Raw genomic sequence first — 20,295 nt, forward strand, 5'->3', positions numbered from 1 at the left:
AGATTTGAGGGTAGGAGGGTAGTTTAAACATCAGGAAGTCTTGATGAGTTTTATTGAGGGCATACGCGCTGATAGTGAGAGATTGGTTGGAGTCCTGAAAGACTTCTCTGATTGGTGAGACGCTGAGGGTAGGAGGGGAATTTTAAACACCAGGAAGTGTTGATGAGTACTTCTGAGCGCATATGCACCGCAGATTTTGTGCTGTGGGGAGGAACCGGGAATGGTCAGCTAAACGAATAAGTCCCGTTGTGATGAACGTCTTTTGTTTAATATAGAAAACATTTCTATAAGAAATTTCTGTAAATGGGAATTGTATACTAATTGGAATGGCATTTTACTTTTTGACTAGGAGGAATCCCCTGAAGCAGGCGAGCCGTGCCACTGAAACATTGCAATGTCGGGAGGTTGGAGTTTTAACAGTCACAAAAATATTGGTCGATAGTACTGCTGGTTAGGCAGGCAATTCTGAGGTGCATGGGATAAGTGGTGGAGAAGTTTTTCACGGAACGGAGTGGAGTGGTTTTCACGAACATGGAAAGATAAGTAACATAAAATACAAAACGATTTAAAAAAGATAGTTGGATAAAATAAAAGCATTACTCTATGGAAATTGGTAAATGAAGTAAATCTCTTGTTCCATTGTCATCATGAAAGTGGTTGTAGCCCTGTACTAGGGATGTGAATCGTTTTAGGACGATTAAAATTATCGTCCGATAATTTTAATATCGTCTTAAACCGTTATGGAACACAATACAATACAGATTCTAACGATTTATCGTTATAAATCGTTAGAATCATGAGCCGGCACACTAAAACCCCCTAAAACCCACCCCCGACCCTTTAAATTAAATCCCCCACCCTCCCGAACCCCCCCCCCAATAACTTAAATAACCTGCGGGTCCAGCGGCGGTCCGGAACGGCAGCGGTCCGGAACGGGCTCCTGCTCCTGAATCTTGTCGTCTTCAGCCGGCGCCATTTTCCAAAATGGCGCCGAAAAATGGCGGCGGCCATAGACGAAAAAGATTGGACGGCAGGAGGTCCTTCCGGACCCCCGCTGGACTTTTGGCAAGTCTCGTGGGGGTCAGGAGGCCCCCCACAAGCTGGCCAAAAGTTCCTGGAGGTCCAGCGGGGGTCAGGGAGCGATTTCCCGCTGCGAATCGTTTTCGTACGGAAAATGGCGCCGGAAGGAGATCGACTGCAGGAGGTCGTTCAGCGAGGCGCCGGAACCCTCGCTGAACGACCTCCTGCAGTCGATCTCCTGCCGGCGCCATTTTCCGTACGGAAAATGGCGCCGGCCATACGCGTATGGCCGGCGCCATTTTCCGTACGAAAACGATTCGCGGCGGGAAATCGCTCCCTGACCCCCGCTGGACCTCCAGGAACTTTTGGCCAGCTTGTGGGGGGCCTCCTGACCCCCACGAGACTTGCCAAAAGTCCAGCGGGGGTCCGGAAGGACCTCCTGCCGTCCAATCTTTTTCGTCTATGGCCGCCGCCATTTTTCGGCGCCATTTTGGAAAATGGCGCCGGCTGAAGACGACAAGATTCAGGAGCAGGAGCCCGTTCCGGACCGCTGCCGTTCCGGACCGCCGCTGGACCCGCAGGTTATTTAAGTTATTTGGGGGGGGGTTCGGGAGGGTGGGGGATTTAATTTAAAGGGTCGGGGGTGGGTTTTAGGGGGTTTTAATGTGCCGGTTTTTCGATTTTTCGATTTTTAACGACCCGCAGGTTATTTAAGTTATTTGGGGGGGTTCGGGAGGGTGGGGGATTTAATTTAAAGGGTCGGGGGTGGGTTTTAGGGGGTTTTAATGTGCCGGTTTTTCGATTTTTCGATTTTTCGATTTTTAACGATTTTTAACGATTTTTCACGATATTTTACCCCCCCAAACGGCAACAATACGATTCCCTCCCCCTCGCAGCCGAAATCGATCGTTAAGACGATCGAGGACACGATTCACATCCCTACCCTGTACAGGGCAAGAGCCTAAGCGATTGAGCACACAGTCTGATACCAATTCTCTAGGTTAGAAAAATTAGTATAAACAAATGATATTTTAAGTAGTGAATATTAATCCTCATATGTTGTTGTATGTGTAGAATGCTATCACTGCCAGGCAGCATCATTGTGATATAAGAAATGGCAGGGCAGGAGTAACTGGTGATTTGCTCCTGCATGACTTTCAAGCTCCAGATCGGATAAGAAGAGTCTGTGAGGGTTGGTGTGGACCTTGAGAAAATGTTGTTTTCATAGGGCAGAAGGAACTTTTAGTTTTATTATGCTTTATAGCTTTTTAAATGCCTTTTGTTGTTTTTTTAATTAATTTTTAAATGAAACAAACGACAAACAGAATGAAAAAGAAATGTAACCCCCCACTACCACGGGGCACATAAAATAATGAGAGGATCTGCCCCATTTATGTAAGGGTCAGGCTCTTTAATTTATTTTGTGGATTCTAACTTTTGGGTCATGTACATGGTGAAGTGCACCCTTCTGAGAAACAGTAAGGCAGAATATTTTTTTTCTGACTGGTTAGGGAGTGCCTCAGTCATTCTCTCCTCCATGAAGCTGGCATAAGCTGGCATAACACCAAACAGAGTCACAGCACTCCAAGGTATAACCACAACTCTCAACTTTATTTCTGAATTTTACAACCAGTCAGTAGAGAAAAAATTATCTACTGAATACTCAAGAATTCATGGGATACATAGTCAAAGTAACTAACACATTATTAAAATCTAAATGGTACCATACATTTGCAATACCTTCCTTCCAGTCTACACTTGAACAGAAATTAAATCTTTTCAATCCTCCATTATTTCCCTTGCTCCTCTCCATAAGCTCTGGAATGTAGAGTGTAAATCACTTCTGACTATTCACACCTGACCCCAAAGGCTACTCACAACCTCATGGCCACAGGAGCCTCTCACTTTGGCAATGTTCAATATTCCCCAGTCTCCTCTACATTCCAGTTTTTATTGGGGTCCTCTTCATCTCAGCTGATCCCTCATCTCCTTCTATAGGCACTCTTTTTTTCCTCAGATGGAGGAATTGCCTCTACTTCTACTCCTTGAGAGGAAAAGCCCCTGTAGGCCCCCCTCTGTACTGGCATTGTCCACATGACCCACTAGCTCATGGACTGGCTACTCTAAGACCCTACATCCTGGAGGTCCCTCTTGTTCTAATCTCCTTGCTAGAAAGGGCAACTCATGACTATTTGCCCCAGGATGTATACCTTCCTGGGACACTTCCCAACCAATAACAACCTTCAGTAACCTTAAAGGGACACTGTATCACTCAAAGCACTAATATTCAGATACCATTAAACATACTACTAGCCATAACCTAGTAATCATGTTTCATACCAGCTGCCATGCAGTGGTCACTCTCCAGTAGTGCAGTTGCTAACATGAAAACATTTTTCCAACACCTCAGGCAAGACAAACTCCTGGGTCTTCCCCTCCCCGATTCTCCCATAATAGAATGGAAAAGGGACAAAAATGAGGGGGGTCTCTCCACACAAACAAAAGAAAAACATTTCTTGTGCATACCTCTATCTTTTACTGATGTTCTCCATGGGAGGTAAGATTGTTAGGTTCTTGAATATACCATAGATAATACATCTCTTTCCCAGGGAAAGTAATCAGTGGTTTCATCAATGTCTAGGTGATATTACATTGCATTTCATAATGCTGTCAAGCTTCAACTGTATTCTGAATTTTTATAAAGTAACAGACTTCATTTTACATATCTTGCCACATTTTACCAATAAGTACAAATTAGCCTGTGGTAATTAGGGATTAATCAATTCATAGCCCCCATCTATATCTTTAAAAAGGACTGTAAGGATTTCCACATAATGCATGAATCTCATGCAAGTCATTGGGAGACAGCCTCTTTATTTCAGCGCTTTCTCCTGCTGTGGCCCCCTGCAGAGTAAGCTTCTTTAAACACTGTAAAACCGAAACAAAACTGTCAGCTTCTAACTTCCAATCTACTCTGAACTCCTACGGGGTTCAAAATCCTTTCTTCAGTGTTTTTACTCTGCTTTAGCTCACTAAGAATTGACTTACTCTCATAGTTCAAGGAGTTTTTGGAAGACGACTGAGTACTTGGAGAATGATTTCATGTTTGATGTTATGTTAGTTTGATCTGTATGTGGATATGCTCATAAAGAAGTACGATTTGAAGGACCAAACATATAAATATACAGAAAACAAGAATATGTTTGTAATAGCCTCATAAAATATATTTTTCCTGGCATGACAGCAGTGCATTTTAGATGGTATAAATAGACCTGCAAATATTTGTTGTTCTTCCCTCGGCAATTGCAGAGTGAGAGAGAGAATTCCTGTGCTTGTTTGCTGCTCATTATTTAGACTTTTTATCATAATTCTTAGGACACAAGATTTAATAGGGGAAGCATGCGCAAGCAAAATATCTTAAAATAAAACTTCACTGTATTCTGCTGATACATTCATGGTTTGTAGATATATGGTGGGGATGGGGGTGCTACTTTCAAACTATGGCCTAGATTCATCTTTCCTGTGGAATGATGAGCTGCCACGGTAAAGGGGGTGAGGGGGCGCTAGTGTGCAGCCGGCCGCATCACGGCGGTGCGGTTTCGCCGTGCCGCACACTATCGCCCCCATAGCGCCCCAAGCTAAAAGGCGGTGCTATTTCCCATGCTACCGCCGGCGATAATGTCCAAAACTGGCAGCGGTGCCACCACCCCATTTCCCTAAACCCCTCCCAAATTCCTGCTTAACTCCACTCCTTCCCCTAATTTTAATTTTACCGCCCTGATAATGGGCTATCGCACCATGGAAAATTACTCTATAAGTGAAGAAGTGTAAAGTCTTTAGTTATGTTTTAGTGTCTATCCCAGTTTTCAAAGGGAAAAAGTTCCTTTTGAAAATGGATTTGGAAAAAGTATGTTCACAGACCTGCACTTGCCATTTCTGAGGGTATTGTTTCTGGGGAACATGCGCACATAATTTTTGAAATTTCAAAAGTGCATGCATAAATGCTAACTCCTCCCCAACTTTGCCCCTGGGAAATCTTCTCCTCTCTGCATGTACAGTTACATGTCTGGTGGTACTATGCACAGGTAGGTAGGCTATATTCAAAGACCCTCATCTCTGCATTAATACTCAAATGGGTTTAAAAATTGTGGTTCTATATTTTTAAAACAGGACAGGCACAGCGTTAGAGGTCAGGCCCTTGTAGGGACGTACAGCCTGGACAGTGGACAGACAGGCACAGCGTTAGAGGTCAGGCCCTTGTAGTGACGTAAGGCCTGGACAGTGGACGGACAGGCACAGCATTTGAGGTCATGCCCTTGTAGTGACATAAGACCTGGACAGTGGATGGACAGCCTGGACAGTGGACGGACAGGCACAGCATTTGTGGTCAGGCCCTTGTAGGGACAAACAGCCTGGACAGTGGACAGACAGGCACAGCATTTGAGGTCAGGCCCTTGTAGGGACGTACGGCCTGGACAGTGGATGGACAGGCACAGCGTTTCAGGTCAAGTACATTTGCTGCAGGGCTTACATTATCTGGAGCATAGGAGGCAGTTGGAGCTGCTGCAAGGCTTTCAATTGCTTTTATTTATCTTGCCATTCACAGGGAAAATTTGGAAACCCAAGCAAAGGCAGGTTTACTTTCAAAAACACTAGCATTTCCATCAACTCTGGTGCCAGCCTTGAGCAGTGAGGGCTCATAATATCCCCTGTCATTGAAAAGACACGTTCACTGGGCACACTGGTTGATGGACATGACAGATATCGCTGAGACACTTTGGCTAGGTGTGTGGCCAGAAAGTGGACTTGTGTGCCCAATATGCCAGTGGATCTATCTGCATGTTCTCTGTCAGCTCTGAGTGATACCGTGCCACTGACAGCTGTGCTTGTGTCTCCTTTGCTTGGGTGGACTGAGAGTCACTCATGCCAGCTGCTTCCTCTCTGGCCTGTAGCACAACAGATGAATCTTTATGGGCAACATGCCTTTGGCATTCTGAAGTGGAGGAGGAGGAGGATGTACTAGCTGTCACTGACAGAATGCTGCTCCTGCTTGGGCTACCCCAACTCTCTGAAGTGCCCGCTATTTCCACCTCTGCTTCATGCCTAATCTGTCTCTGCCTATGGCGCTCCTGTTCACGGACTTTAGATAACAGCAGGTCCTTCACCAATAAGAGACAATCATACTGTAGGGCGAGTTTCCCTTTCACACGGGGATCACAGACTATGGCGAGCATGTATGTGTTCTGTTCTGTTAAAGGCATTAATTTCTCTTCCACCTGCTGCTGCAAAATGTCCAGACAATGCAGCACCTCAACTGTCATTCCCTCTTCCTGTTTAAAGGCCTCCAAATTTGCCTCCAAATTTTCATCCAGGAAATTAACTATAGGGATGATGTCAGCCAAGGTGGCACTTCTGAAACTCAGCTACTCCATGACATCCTTGAAGGGCTGCAGGATTTTTACCAGCTGACTCATGACTAACAAATCATGATGCCCTAGGGGATTCTGCACATCTATGTCCATTGTACCAGAAAGTTCATGAAGGGGTATCTGCAGCTCCACTAACCTCTCGAGCATCATAAAGGTGGAATTCCACCGGGTGGCAATGTCTTGAATGAGACGCTTGTGAGGCATCTCCAAATCAGTCAGCTTTTGTCGGAGAACCTGCCCCACCTTCACACTTCTGTGGAAGTGTGCCACTATGTTCCTGCACTTCTGTATTAACCTATGCAGGTATTCATTCTCTTGGTCATTGGAATCCAACCCCAGAGCTGACTTCACTACCAGGTGCAGAGTGTGTGTAAAACATCGGATGTTCTTAAAGTGCCCGTCCTTTATTGCCTAAACCATGTTTGTACCATTGTCTGTGACAAAGAACCCTGCATGAGGATTCCTGTTTCGCTGGTGTAGTTGCCAGCCCTCCAGCATATGTCTGATGCATGCTAGAATATTGGCTGTGGTATGGGTTTGGTCCGTCAGGTGGGTGTGCAGTAAAGCCGACCACCACCCTGATGCTTGTTCAGTAATAGAGCTGCTGCCTGCCCCTGCCTCAGCTAGGTCCCACCAGTGTGCTGTCAGAGAGAGGTAAGAGTGTGCGACATCCATGGCGGTCCAGATATCGCAGGTGAAATGCACACTCCCCTCTGCCTTAGCTAGTAGCGCTTGGATGCAACTGCAACACTGCTTGTACAGGCTGGGGATGACCTTTCTACTAAATGTGGTTCTGGAGGGGACTTTGTAATTTGGAACTACGACCTTCAGAAAATGCTTGAAACCCATATTCTCCACTAACTGCAAGGGCTGGTCATCAAGGGCAATCATATCTCCAATGCTCCTGGTTACAACTTTTGAGGCTGCCTGCCTCCTACCCCAGCATAGCGTTACCGCACTCCACCCCATTTCCTCCATGGTGGGTTGTCGCTTCTGCCACATGTCAGAGGGTTGCTGGCCTACCACCTGACTGCTAGAAGGTGATGAGAGTGTGGGATGACTCTGCTGCTTTTGAACCACTTTACGCTGCTTGGAAGGGGTCCACTGACTGGTACTGCCATCATCCCCAGTATTGTTGTTGGGTGTTGCCTCTTCATATATGTGTCATGCCAAAATTAGATAGATGTTCCATTTGCTTGCCTCTGCTAATAGCCCTGCCACAGTAATTACACTGAGCAAAACGCGGGTCATCCGTCACTTTAAACTGGCTCCAGATCACAGATGTCTTTCGTGATCCTCCCTTCTCTATAGTCTTGGGGGTGGATGCTGGCATGGGAGCTGAAGTAGTGGGTGCACCCTGAGAACACTGGGCAACAATGAAAGTGTTACTGACCTAAAAAGGTCCTACTCTGTAGTATCTTGATGTGCTGAACACGAATATGACTATGAAAGTTTTTATTGGCTCTCGTTTTGAAGATATTTAATATAGTTCACTTTCTATGTTTAGTCATGTAAATTTATCCAGTAGGACTGTAAATAAGCCTAGAATGATGTAATATTGCATCATATTGCATAATACCATCATGCATACATCATCCAGAGTTTATTACCTCATTTTCTGATGCAATGCAGTTCTACTGCCATGCTGCTGCTGAGTAAGCTGACGTCAGCAGTGTACTATATGAAGCCCAGTCAGAAAGGGTGAGCATTTGAAATATTCATGCTGGCTGACTACTGCTGGACACTCCGCAGAGATGCTCCCGAACAGGTGTACAAGAGACAAGCAAAGAAATCTAAGACTTAGTCTATGACTTCATTTTTCAAACGGTATTAACCGTAGGTCTCCTACTATTGGCATATAATTCAAGATGTAATTATATTATTGCATATTACAAAAAAACTAGAGCCAATTTTGCATTTTCACAGTCACATTCATGTTTAGCACATGGAAATTTGTAAGAATTGACTAATTTCATTTCCATAACATGACTTTTGTGAAAATTTGTTGCCCAGTGGAATCAATGCCAGGGGCCTCAGTCACCCTCTGTGCCTGTGCTGACTGGTCTTCCTCCTCATCAGTTTCATCTCTCCCCTGCTGCACTAAGACAGGACTAACTGATCTTCCTAAAACTTCATCAGCTATTACTTCTTCCGTTTCTGATGAGAATCACACACAAGATGATTGTTCATCTGAATAAGAAGCAAACAGTGCCTGCCCTACATTGTCAATGCTTAGTCGAGACTCCTGTCCCACTGCTGCTTTTGGGTGTCGACATTTTGTCTGGCATGACTCAGCCTCCCATTCCCTCATCTCCAAAACTACAGGGTTAGAAACAGGTGGTGGCGATGCATCATGTTTAGATTTCATTTTTTTCCGGCTGGAACTACCTGCCCCTCCAAGAGTTTAGATTGCAACAGGTCCCTTTTTAACTTTAATTGGGGGATTGGCACTAGTGCCTTTTGAAGTGCCTCCTCTGCCAGTCCCAATCACTCAACCACATCTAGCTTTCCATGACATTATAGATTTAATGTCACTGCCTAGTGCCTACTGGCTGCCCACTGGCACAGTGCATTGATATGCACAAATGTAATGTGTGTGGTGTGCATACACAGAGCTTGCTTATAAGCACAAAAGAGGCAGACTGGGGATTTCACTGCACAAACTGTCCCAATAATAAACTTGAGTCTGCTAAACTACCCAGTGTCCACTGTCACAGTGCCTTGATATACACTAATGTAATGTGTGTGATGTGCACACACAGAGCTTGCTTGTAAGCACAAAAGAGGCAGACTGAGGATTTCACTGCACAGACTCTCCCAATAATAAACTTGAGTCTTCTAAACTGCCAGCCTACTGGCACTGATGCCCAGTGCACAGAGAGACTGAGTGAGTTCAATTAAACAAATTCAGTTTTAAAAAGTTGGAATTGTTGGCACATCAGGAAAATCGATGAAATATATTTTCCAATGGAAGTTCTAGCAAACTAGCTAAACATTGAATATATCTCTCCCACCCATAACACCCAAATGATGCTTGCTTGCAGCCTAGCCCAGAGGGTGAATTAAACAAAATGGCACTGCTAGCAGCTTCTCTCCCTGGCACAGAAAGACTGTCTCAGATCACCTAAATAAACTGCTTAAAAAACAAAAAGGGCTAGCTGGCACAGGCACTGCAGCCAAATAAAGAATAAATATATTTTTCTCTTAAGTAACTAACCTAGCTAGCAATTCAATACAGATTTCAGAACACAGACTAGCTCTGAGTGCAGCCACCTTCTGCAGAGACCACCTCCCCACACCACCCCTGCAAAGAAAGTGTGTGGCTCGCCACGTGCTTAAGTATATATAGTGCTGGGTCATCAGGAAAAGCATCACCGAGCACTGAATGACAGTGCGATTGGCTGCATTCAGTGCATTTCAACAAATCTTATCGCTGATACATTGCATTCTGGTATCCCTGCCAACCTGTCCGACCCACTCTGACAGGGCTGTGAGGTCACTGATGACTCACAGGAAAGGGCTGGTTTTTGGCTCTGGATACAGCCAAATGACGTTCTCCGATTACAAATGGCGGTGAAGAAAAGCGCGCGGCATCAAACGTATGGAACGAATGATATGTTATATTCATGGGGAGTCGCGATACGTTTCGCTTCCCCACGAATACAATGAATAGGGACATATACGTTGCGGATTGCCAATACGTCAAAAATGAATGCACACCCCTACTCTGTATGCTCATGGCTGCCAAGTCATCTACCCACAGTGAGTTATGGTAATAGGTGTACCAGAAATCTCATCTCTTGCACACCAGCAAGAGGAGAAATTCAAACAGAAACCAAAGAGAGCACTCCCATCCCCATAGTGCAGAGCAGTACCTCAAGCAGGAGCAATCAGAGGGATGGGGGAACAAGAATACCCACCTGAATAGCTGCTGCTGGAGAAAGGATCAAGAAGAGGAATCAGCCAGCCCAAGCCAATAACACAGTCCAAAAAAGAAATTGGCAAGTAGGACAAAAACAATCAGGAGCAGATAATAAAAAGGGAGGGAAAAGAAAAAACATGGGGAGCAATCATAAAAAAGCACTCACACAGCAGCACCACTAACCCCTGACTGGGAATCTCCAGAATAAGAGGCCCAAATTCTTCTCTGGTTCTGACAAGAAACTTTTTCCCCTATCCAACCTATATTATACCTTTCAAATATCACTAAATCCTTTCTCACTTTCCAGGAACTCTAACCCCTGAATTAATGGCTCTCATACTGCACTCTAGGGAATCCAACCCAGAGATGTTAGTAACCCAGATAGAGAAGGGACTCCAACCCTCCTTTTTCCCTTACATTCACACGCTTGTGAACAAACATGGGTGCACCCACTAATAAACCGAGAGACCAGCCCAAAGAATAATAATCAGTATCTGAAAGCAAATGCCAACCAACTAATTTACCCCGCAAATACCCCCGTCTCGAGTGCTGGTGAAGGGCAGGGCCCAACAGTAGAGCGAGAGAAAGAGGAAAAAACAATCAAGCAAAGTAGTCGGAGCCAGAGATGAGAAAGACTAGACATGGAACACAACAGTTCAAAAACAGAAATCAGCACGAGGAACAAGAATAGGGGAAGAAGGGAAGTGCTCAGAGCAGGGGTGCAAAAGGGACAGGAAAAATTTCCAAAACTCCCAGAATTCCAGCCCAATAAGGTTTAGGTACCAACTGAAGAATTCTAATAATCCTGTTAGAATTCAAAGTCCCTGATAAACTTCCAAACCAAGGCACAAAGAAGAAAACCACACCCTAGTTCTGCTGAGAGAACTTCCTTTTTTAATTTTTATTGTGTATATAAGAAAACAGCACAACAATATAAAGTAAACAATTTCAAGTTTCAACTGCAAACATTGTCAGACAAAAGGTACAATAGGCTTTCATTCATCTGCTGATTCAAATCTTCCATAATCTATAAAGTATATAAACCCTCAAGAAACCAAAAAAGTGAAAAATACTTAACCCTGAACAATTTGCTATGCGACCATAGTGTTCAATTTGCCATGCAACCTATGTTCAACACAAAATGCACAACCAACATGGGCCCATGTTTTGGCCTATAAACAGCCACCCCCAGACACATCAGGCTGCCTCTATCTCACCAATCAATCACCACTCACCTTCCAACTAGTCTCTTTCCCATCTGTCCCACATACAGTCACCCCAGTCACTCTCCCTCACACCAGTCACCACCCCAATCAGTCTCTTTCCTACCTGTCACCTGATACAGTTACCTCAGTCACTTCCCCCTCTCACCAGACACTCCCACACATATCAGGCTGCCTTTCTCTCATCAGTCACCAACCAAACCAGTCACTCCCCCACCTGTCACCCCATACAGGCATCTCAGTCACTCCCTCTTAATTTTATGTGCAAAAAAGTGTCATAAACATGACATGTTTGCACATAATGTTGAAAACTATTAACTAGTTTGCATATCCTGATACTGCTTAAAACCCATTGCAAAGCAAGAGGCAGGGGAACAAAATTTGTGCACATACTATTTTCTTTTAGTAATTCTATAAACTTTGGATATATGATAATATGTTTCACAATTTTTTTATTTGACTTGAGGTGTGTGCTTACAATTTTTTTTAGTTTGTACTAACCGTTTTGCAGTGTTGCCTTTTTATAGGTAGGGTTGTTACTATTTAAGTGCCGACAGTTAGTTCTGTTTTGGTATGGAAGGTTTACTATGTTGTAATTGTTTATTCTTGGCTTTCTGAGAGACAAGCCTATACCCAATGCATGTTAACAAAATGCCTAATGCCATAATGGTTCCAACTGTTTTTGTATGTTGGGGAGAGAAGACAGAGGCATTGAGACTGATGAAGACTTGCAAGAGGGAGGGGGCTGAGGGAATGAGACTGAATCACCTACTATAAATATCATTGTACCTCACTGGTGGTCAGTTATGTGCAGAGAATGAACTGCTGCCAGACATGCTCAAGTTAAAAAACCCGGCTTAAGACAAATATGAAAACTGACTAATTAGAAAACAAAATGAGTCCTCCCCATTGGTTATGCTAAAATCTATATAGATCTTTTATTTATTTGATTTATATTCTGCTTTGTGGCACTTCAAAGCGGATTGGATTTGGGTCAATAGTATTTGTAGCTTTGCATTCCTTACTCTGGCATTTATCTATTAGAAAAAAGCATGCATATCTGCAAATATTATTGATCTACATAGCCTTGTTTTTTGTGTTCCTTAATGGTATTTTAATAAATGAAAAATGATATAGGAAACAAACTCAGATTGTATCAGCCATGTAAAATGTGGTGGCTCTATTTGGACTTGGGAGTTAATGTGGCAATTTTATTATGATTTTCAAGTTATGTAAATAAAATCATATGGGAAGGGGATAAACTTGAAAGAATAGCTTTATACACACACAATCTGATAGGTTGGATCACAGGGAGTTTAATTTTCAAAAGCATTTCCCAGGTAAAAGTGCTTTGCCCATAGAAATAGGCTTTTAAAATATTGCTCACCTGATATACATGTTTATCCTGTTTCCATTTAGTCCATTTGAATAAAAGTTAGCAAATAAAAACAGTAAAAAATATATAAGGTGGTGCCTGCTTAATGGACTAAATGCATTTCTTGAAGTGTTTTCGAGAGCTTATACTCTCTTCTTCACGTCGGAATTCAAATGATCCACACTGCCTTATATTTCCTGGAAAATGTCATCTTTTGCTCATTTGTTAATCTGCTCAACAGAGCTTAAAGTACCGTAATTCCACTTCTTGTTGGAAAGTAAGCATACTGCAACTTTCAAACACGCACTGTCATCAGACTTAGAAGGACTATCAGCTGCATCACTTTGTCTGCATTAAGTGCTATTTAACTAGCAGTTAAGTACCTTTGCCTGGGCATAAAATGAAAACTGATAATGTTGGTTGCCTATTTCTTTTCCCTAAAGTATCTTCAGATAGTCTTTGAGAAGTAAAATTACTGTGCTGCTCATTGCTTCCTTCTTATGTTGAAAGTATCTGTTGCAATGCCTGAATGTTACTCCATTTCTTTTTGTTTAAGAGCACTTTTAAATGGTGGGAACATTTATTCTCATATTGTTCACTTACAGAAAAATCCCCTGAAGCCATTTTGTCCTGTAATAGACAACACTTACTGTAAACTAAGTATGAACAAGCCTGTTTGGAGTAGATTTAAGCTCCTTCAGGGCCAGAGGGGATTTGTTTCACTTCAAACTAGCTGAGCTGCAATTGATTTTGACCTAATGTGACTTGAATTTAATTTAAATGTGAGAAACCAACTGAAAAAAAAAATTTGAGCAAACTAAGACTCCTTTTGACTTGTGATTTTTGAACTGGCTTATTGAGCCAAAACCTATATAACTCAATTTAGATAACATTTATTTATTTATTTATTTGTTTGTTTTTCTATACCATTGTTCATCGGACATATCACAGCGGTTTACAGGGTAACAGAGGAGTCTATTGATGTAGACTTCTTGTTTTACATCGAGGCATTGTAACATTTTAGGTTAAGCTTTGTAATATTTTACATTGAGCTTTGTAACATTTTGCATTGAGCTGAACATAAAACTGCTATAAGACAGCTGTCAAACACTGCAGAGTTAGGTGAATCCTCTGTTTTAATAATTCTGTCATTCTGCCCCCCCCCCCCGCCCCCCAAACCCCTGCCAATTTCATCTGGTGATATAAATGAGGTTGGTATTCAGAAAAGCAGGGAGTGTACTCTATCAGACTTGCTGTCACAGCAACACTGGATGCTGCCAGGAGAAGCACAAATGTACCGCACTCCTGGCAATGCTGGGTGTTGGGAGGGTTACAGCTGGGATGGAAGGGTGGGATGATAAAGCTTGCAAGTAACTGGGAAGGGTGGGGTGGGATGGGGGCTAGAAGGGGCCTGGAGACAAGCCTGGAATTTTCATGTTGGGGGAGAGGTGGAGGGGGGGGGGCCTCAAGGCATTACGGGCATTGCCTTTTTTTCATTCTTATGGGAATTTGGGGGTGGGGGTATCAAACACTATGCCCCACATTATTTTTTTATGTTTCAGGGAGTGGGGGTGGGCCATCAGACCTACTGGCTGGAAGGTTTTTCTTTTCTTTTTTACTAGCTATATGTTGAATTTAGTCAGTTAAGGTTAAAGTTATTCGGGTACAAGTACCTGGATAAGTAAGGCATGCCCTGAAGATAACTTAACCAGATATTGGTGAATATTGACATTATCTTGGTGTTTATCCGGCTAACTTTGCTTCTCTCAGGAATGCCACCAGACCATCCCCAACTTATCTTATTAAGCTGTTAGCCAGCTAATGACTTACCTATAAAACTTGGGATGGTCAAGCAGACAAGAAATTTAAACCCCTGTGAATATAAACCCTTGAACCTCAAATAAACTAAGCTGATTTTAATTTTTATGCAAGCTGATTTCTTTCCAAAATTCAAATTTATATTTCCCCTTTTGCAAATTTAAATGTACTGATTTCAAGGATTAGCACAACTGATGTTGTGCATTGTCTAGAGTGTATACTTCTAGACATAGGCATCACAGCTATGGATGCTTGAGGACAGGCCTAAATTTATACTCAGGAACTGCAGAGTGTACCAAGGGCACCAAAATACTATAAGTGGCAAAGTTCCTGCCCCCGCTGCCTTGCTGCCCTCCAATCCCATCGTCCGCTTTCTCCCCTGCCTCCCACCTTCCAATCTGATTGAATTCCCACCCCCTCCTTCTAGCTTGGCTTCTGATTCTTTCCTGCCCCCTCAAATCTGTGCCTCTGATACAGGTGCTGTTCTTATGAGAAGGCAGCATGCATGAGAACTAAATGGTCCTGTATAGGACAGGGACACTGCTATTCTTGGAAGTGCTGGGCCATAGGCAGACTCAGTACCTGCACATGCTGCATTGTCAGAAGAGTAGCAGTTGTTCCAGAGCCACAGCTTTGAGGTGGTGTGGCAGTGGGAAGGAAAGATTCAAAAGCATAGCTAGAGGAGGTGGGAACTGAATCGATTGGTGGGGGGGGGGGGGGGGAAGAGATAAAATTACAGGTCTGTGGGGACCAAAGTCTGATGGGGGAGAAGGAGCAGTGGCACCAGCCCCTGCACTGATACTGCCTGGGGGACAGCAAAAGACAAAACCCAATCACTGCATGAGAAACTTGCCTTCCATATCACCTCTTTAATCTTCTGTACCTGTGGCATCTGAGAGAAAAGGGAACCAGAGACGAAAGAGGTAGATCTGATTTTGGGTGCTGAAGCAGTCATAGTACCTACCTACCGTGCTGGTGCCCATACTTATAGATGATTGATGTATAAGATGAAAACAATTAAAAAAATGAGCACTTAAAATGCTAAAATCTACTCTGTATTGAGAATAATATTTTAAAAAGTATCTGGCTAAAGTTAGTCGGATGAATTATTTTGGATATTCAGTGAGGTAAATGCCTCGTTGAATATCCTCGAATAAAGTTATCTGGCTAATTTTATCTGGATAACCATTCAAAAGAACATAGCTGATTAAGTGCCAAGCTAAGTTTAAAAAAAACAAAAACAAGAGGACCTAGACGCCCAATCAACCACCCACTCCCGAGTATTGTAAATACAGGGGTTACCTGCTCAATCCTCTCCTTTCCCCCCAAAGCTCTCCAAACATGACAAAAGTATATACCCAGAACTTTCCCCAACTTTAGCTGTCTTTTCAGTCAAAGAATAGGTCATTTTCTCTATCAATGTAATATCAATTAGCTGTCTCGTCCACTGAGAAATACATGGCACATCTTCCCAGAACAATACAATAGTATGCCTAGCTGCATGCAAACATTGTATGATAAGAAGTTTATCTACAGCAGCAATCAAAGCTGTATCTCTCCACAGACCCAGCAGCCCTAGATTTGGCATTATGGAAAAATTACATTTACACATCAAACTGATCTCCATTTCTATTTCTCCCCAAAATAAAGATACCAAGGGACCGGTCCAGCCTCCATGTATATATGAGCCCCTAAGGCCACAGCCTCGCCAGCAAAGCAGAGAAGTCGATCTGGAAATGATAGGGCAACTACGTTAAATCCTTCGGGCAGCAGAGGACAAATTAGGTAAAGTTAGGAACAGAGGGAGTTTTATGCCCTCATTCTGCATTCTCTCCAGTTGATGCCATACACAGGAAGAGTCAAGTTCAAACCACTCTTGCAGACAGGCCAATCTGGCTGCCCAATAGTAGCTTTGAATGTTTGATAACCCCATGCCTTCTTGGCACTTAGGTCGATACAAGACAACAAAATTAATGCGTACCACCCTATTATGCTGAATGAAACTCCCCAACTGTTCCTTTAAGGATTCAAAAGCATGTTGAGGGACTAAGCAAGGAATGTTTTGGAATAAGTACATTAACGTAGGTAATGTATACATCGTTAATTCAATCTGACCATGAAATAAACAAGCCCATTGAGTACCTGAGGTCTTTGCAGATGGCTGCTAGTAAGGGACTGTAGTTTACCTTAAAAAAGTCTTTAAAGTCGGTAGAGATCCTAATGCCCAAATAAGTTAAACTGTCAGAGACCATGCAAAACCAACAAAAACCTTCTGCTCAGGAGGAGGATTTCGATTTTGTATAGTTAATTTGATAACACATCTCCAATACACATCTCCAATACAATCAAGGATGGATTCTTCAAACTTCAGACACTAAAAAAACTCAAACCCCTTCTCCAAGCGCACGATTTCCGAACTGTCCTTCAATCTATTATCTTCGCAAAACTCGACTACTGCAACTCCCTCCTCCTCGGCCTACCAGAAATCCACATCAAACCCCTCCAAGTTCTACAGAACGCTGCCGCCAGAATCATCTCTAACAACAAAAAATCCTCCCACATCACACCCACTCTCAAAGAACTCCACTGGCTACCCATTACACAAAGAATCCAGTATAAAACCCTCACCCTCATGCACAAAAAAATAAACAACAACAAAATGAACTGGCTAAACAACGCAATACATCCTTACCCCACACAAAGAACTCTCAGATCCACCAACACTAGCCTCCTAGCCGTCCCCAATCTCAAATCTGCACACCTCAATGTCACCCGCAAACGAGCCATAACAATAGCGGGCCCCACCTTATGGAACTCCCTCCCCACCTGTCTCAGAAATGAACCTTCATTGCAAGTCTTCAAAAAACACCTCAAAACATGGCTGTTTTTAAAAGTTTTCCCACCTGACACATAACCTGCCCAAATGCAACTCACCACACCCCCTACACAAGCATCTCACCCCACCCTCTTCCCTCCCTATCACTACCCTCCTCCCTATCACTCCCACCTATCCCTCTCCTCCCCCCCTCCTCCCTCCCTTCAACCCTCCCTGCTATCCTTATTCATAAATTATCCTCATCAACAAGTCGTTTAGTCGTTTATAGTCGTTTATGTACATATGTTATATACTATAATCTAAGGTTCCATACATTTCTGTTATTTCTGTTATAATTTGTTATATTTATTACCATGTTATAATGTAAAATAGGGCTGTTACCACCCTATTCTTTTAGTTATCTGGAAACCGATGTGATATCTCGATCGAATGTCGGTATATTAAATAAATAAATAAATAAATAAATAAATAAATAAATAAATAACCTGAGATCCCCTTATTCTTCCAGCACCAGCAGCTATTGAAGGGCTGATCTGTCCAGCTGGTTCAGAAAGAGCAAGACATCATCTGCATATAATAAAATGTTATGGATGTACCCCCCTCTATTTGATCCCCTTAATTTGTTCACATTCCTGTATGGCCTTAGCCAGGGGTTCAATTTCCATGCCAAACAGTGGGGAAGAGAGAAGATATCCCTGTCTTGTACCGCTGGAAATACAGAAGGGGTCCTTAAGTCTCTCATTAAATCTTAGGGGATTTATATAGGGCCTATATCCATCTGTTGAACTCCTCTGGAAACCCAAACCTCATTAGCAATTTGAAGAGATAGAGCCGAAGGTTTTATGAGCATCCAGTACAGGTTGTAATTGATTGTACACTATCTATGGAAAAATGTATTGCTAATGTAATAAGATCATCATTGTATAAACTGCATCTTCTAAAGGATTTAAAACCTTTCTTAGAAGAGCAGAATTTTCATTCAGTATTGCAAGCTCTAATTCTTAATTTCTGGATTATGGTAATTCTCCCTATTTAGGCCTTTTCTCTCTCAGCTATACATCCTCTTCAAATCATTCAAAACACTGCAAGTAGACAACAGGATTCAAACGAAAAGAAACATAACCCCTGCTTTTCTAAAATTGCACTGGCTGCCTATCGTATGAAAGTCAAAATGCAAAGTCTTGAATATAATTTACAAACATACAATCTCCAATCTGGCTTGCATCAACTCTTAGATTATACAAACCTACATGTGAACTGCGGTCCATGGATAAAATTATGCATTTTGGTTAGGTGAATAATATTAAAGAGCCGTCTGGTATTATACATAGACCACTGGCCCTTAATAAAACGTTTCTGGTCTAGGTAGACAGTGTGAGGCATAATGCCTTCCAAACACAATTTCAGGACTTTAGCCATAGTTTAACATCTGAGTTAATCAAGGAAATAGATCTATATGAGCCGAGCTCCAGTTTGCCACCTTTCTTTTTATGGGTTAGCGTAATATGAGAATCATTGAGCTTACCCACAGAGCTATGTGAGACTTGTAAGTAATTAAAGAGATCCTTGAGTCTGGACAAGAATAGAGCAATGCATTGTTTTAGAACATCAATAGTGTATTCATTAGGTTCAGGGCTTTTACCAGATAGTAAACTGCTTACCACCCTTTGAATCTCTAGTTCTGTTACTGTGGCTTTTAGGCCATCAGTCTCGTCAGCAGTTATGGAAGGAAGAATGACCCTGTTTAGAAAGAAGTCAATTCTGTCTGAGTTGCAGTTCGAAGTCCTACCATACAGATCCTCAAAGTAATCAAGCACCAAGTCCCTCAATGCTTTGCTGTCAGTTACTTGATCCCCTGTAGAAAGACCGGAGTTGGCGTATATGAGTTTGAGATTCTCTCTTCTTTATTAATGTGGCCGGCAACTCCCTGTCTTGTTAGCATTTTCATAGTTTCTATGTTTATAGTAGGGATGTGATTTGGGCTTCGGACGATTGAAAATATCGTCGATATTTTCAAAATCGTCAGAAATCGGGGGCTCCCCCAAAACAATAGGAAAACCTCACGATATTGATCGTGGGGGTTCCCTTATCATTATGGGGGAGGGCGGGAAAAATGGCACACAAAAATAACCCCTAAACCCATCCCGACCCTTTAAAAGTAACCCTTAGCTTCCCCCACCCTCCCGACCCCCCCAAAACCTTTTTACAGGTACCTGGTGGTCCAGTGGGGGTCCCGGGAGCGATCTCCCATGATCTCCCGCTCCGGGCCATCCTCCCGCTCTCGGGCCGTCGGCTGCCACTAATCAAAATGGCGCCGATGGCCCTTTGCCCTTACCATGTGACAGGGTATCCGTGCCATTGGCCGAATCCTGTCACATGGTAGGAGCACTGGATGGCCGGCACCATCTTGTGCTCCTACCATGGTACAGGGGCTGTCACATGGGTCAGCCCCTGTCCCATGTGACAGGGGCTGACCAATGGCACCGGTAGCCCCTGTGACATAGTAAGGGCAAAGGCTATCGGCGCCATTTTGAATACTGGCAGCCGACAATCCGACTGCAGGAGGTCGCTCCCGGACCCCCGCTGGACTTTTGGCAAGTCTTGTGGGGGTCAGGAAGGTCCCCCAAGACTTGCCAAAAGCCCTCGTGGTCCAGCGGGGTCCAGGAGCGATT

Source organism: Rhinatrema bivittatum, chromosome 2 (genome assembly GCF_901001135.1).
Source record: "Rhinatrema bivittatum chromosome 2, aRhiBiv1.1, whole genome shotgun sequence".
Classification (NCBI taxonomy): Eukaryota; Metazoa; Chordata; class Amphibia; order Gymnophiona; family Rhinatrematidae; genus Rhinatrema; species Rhinatrema bivittatum.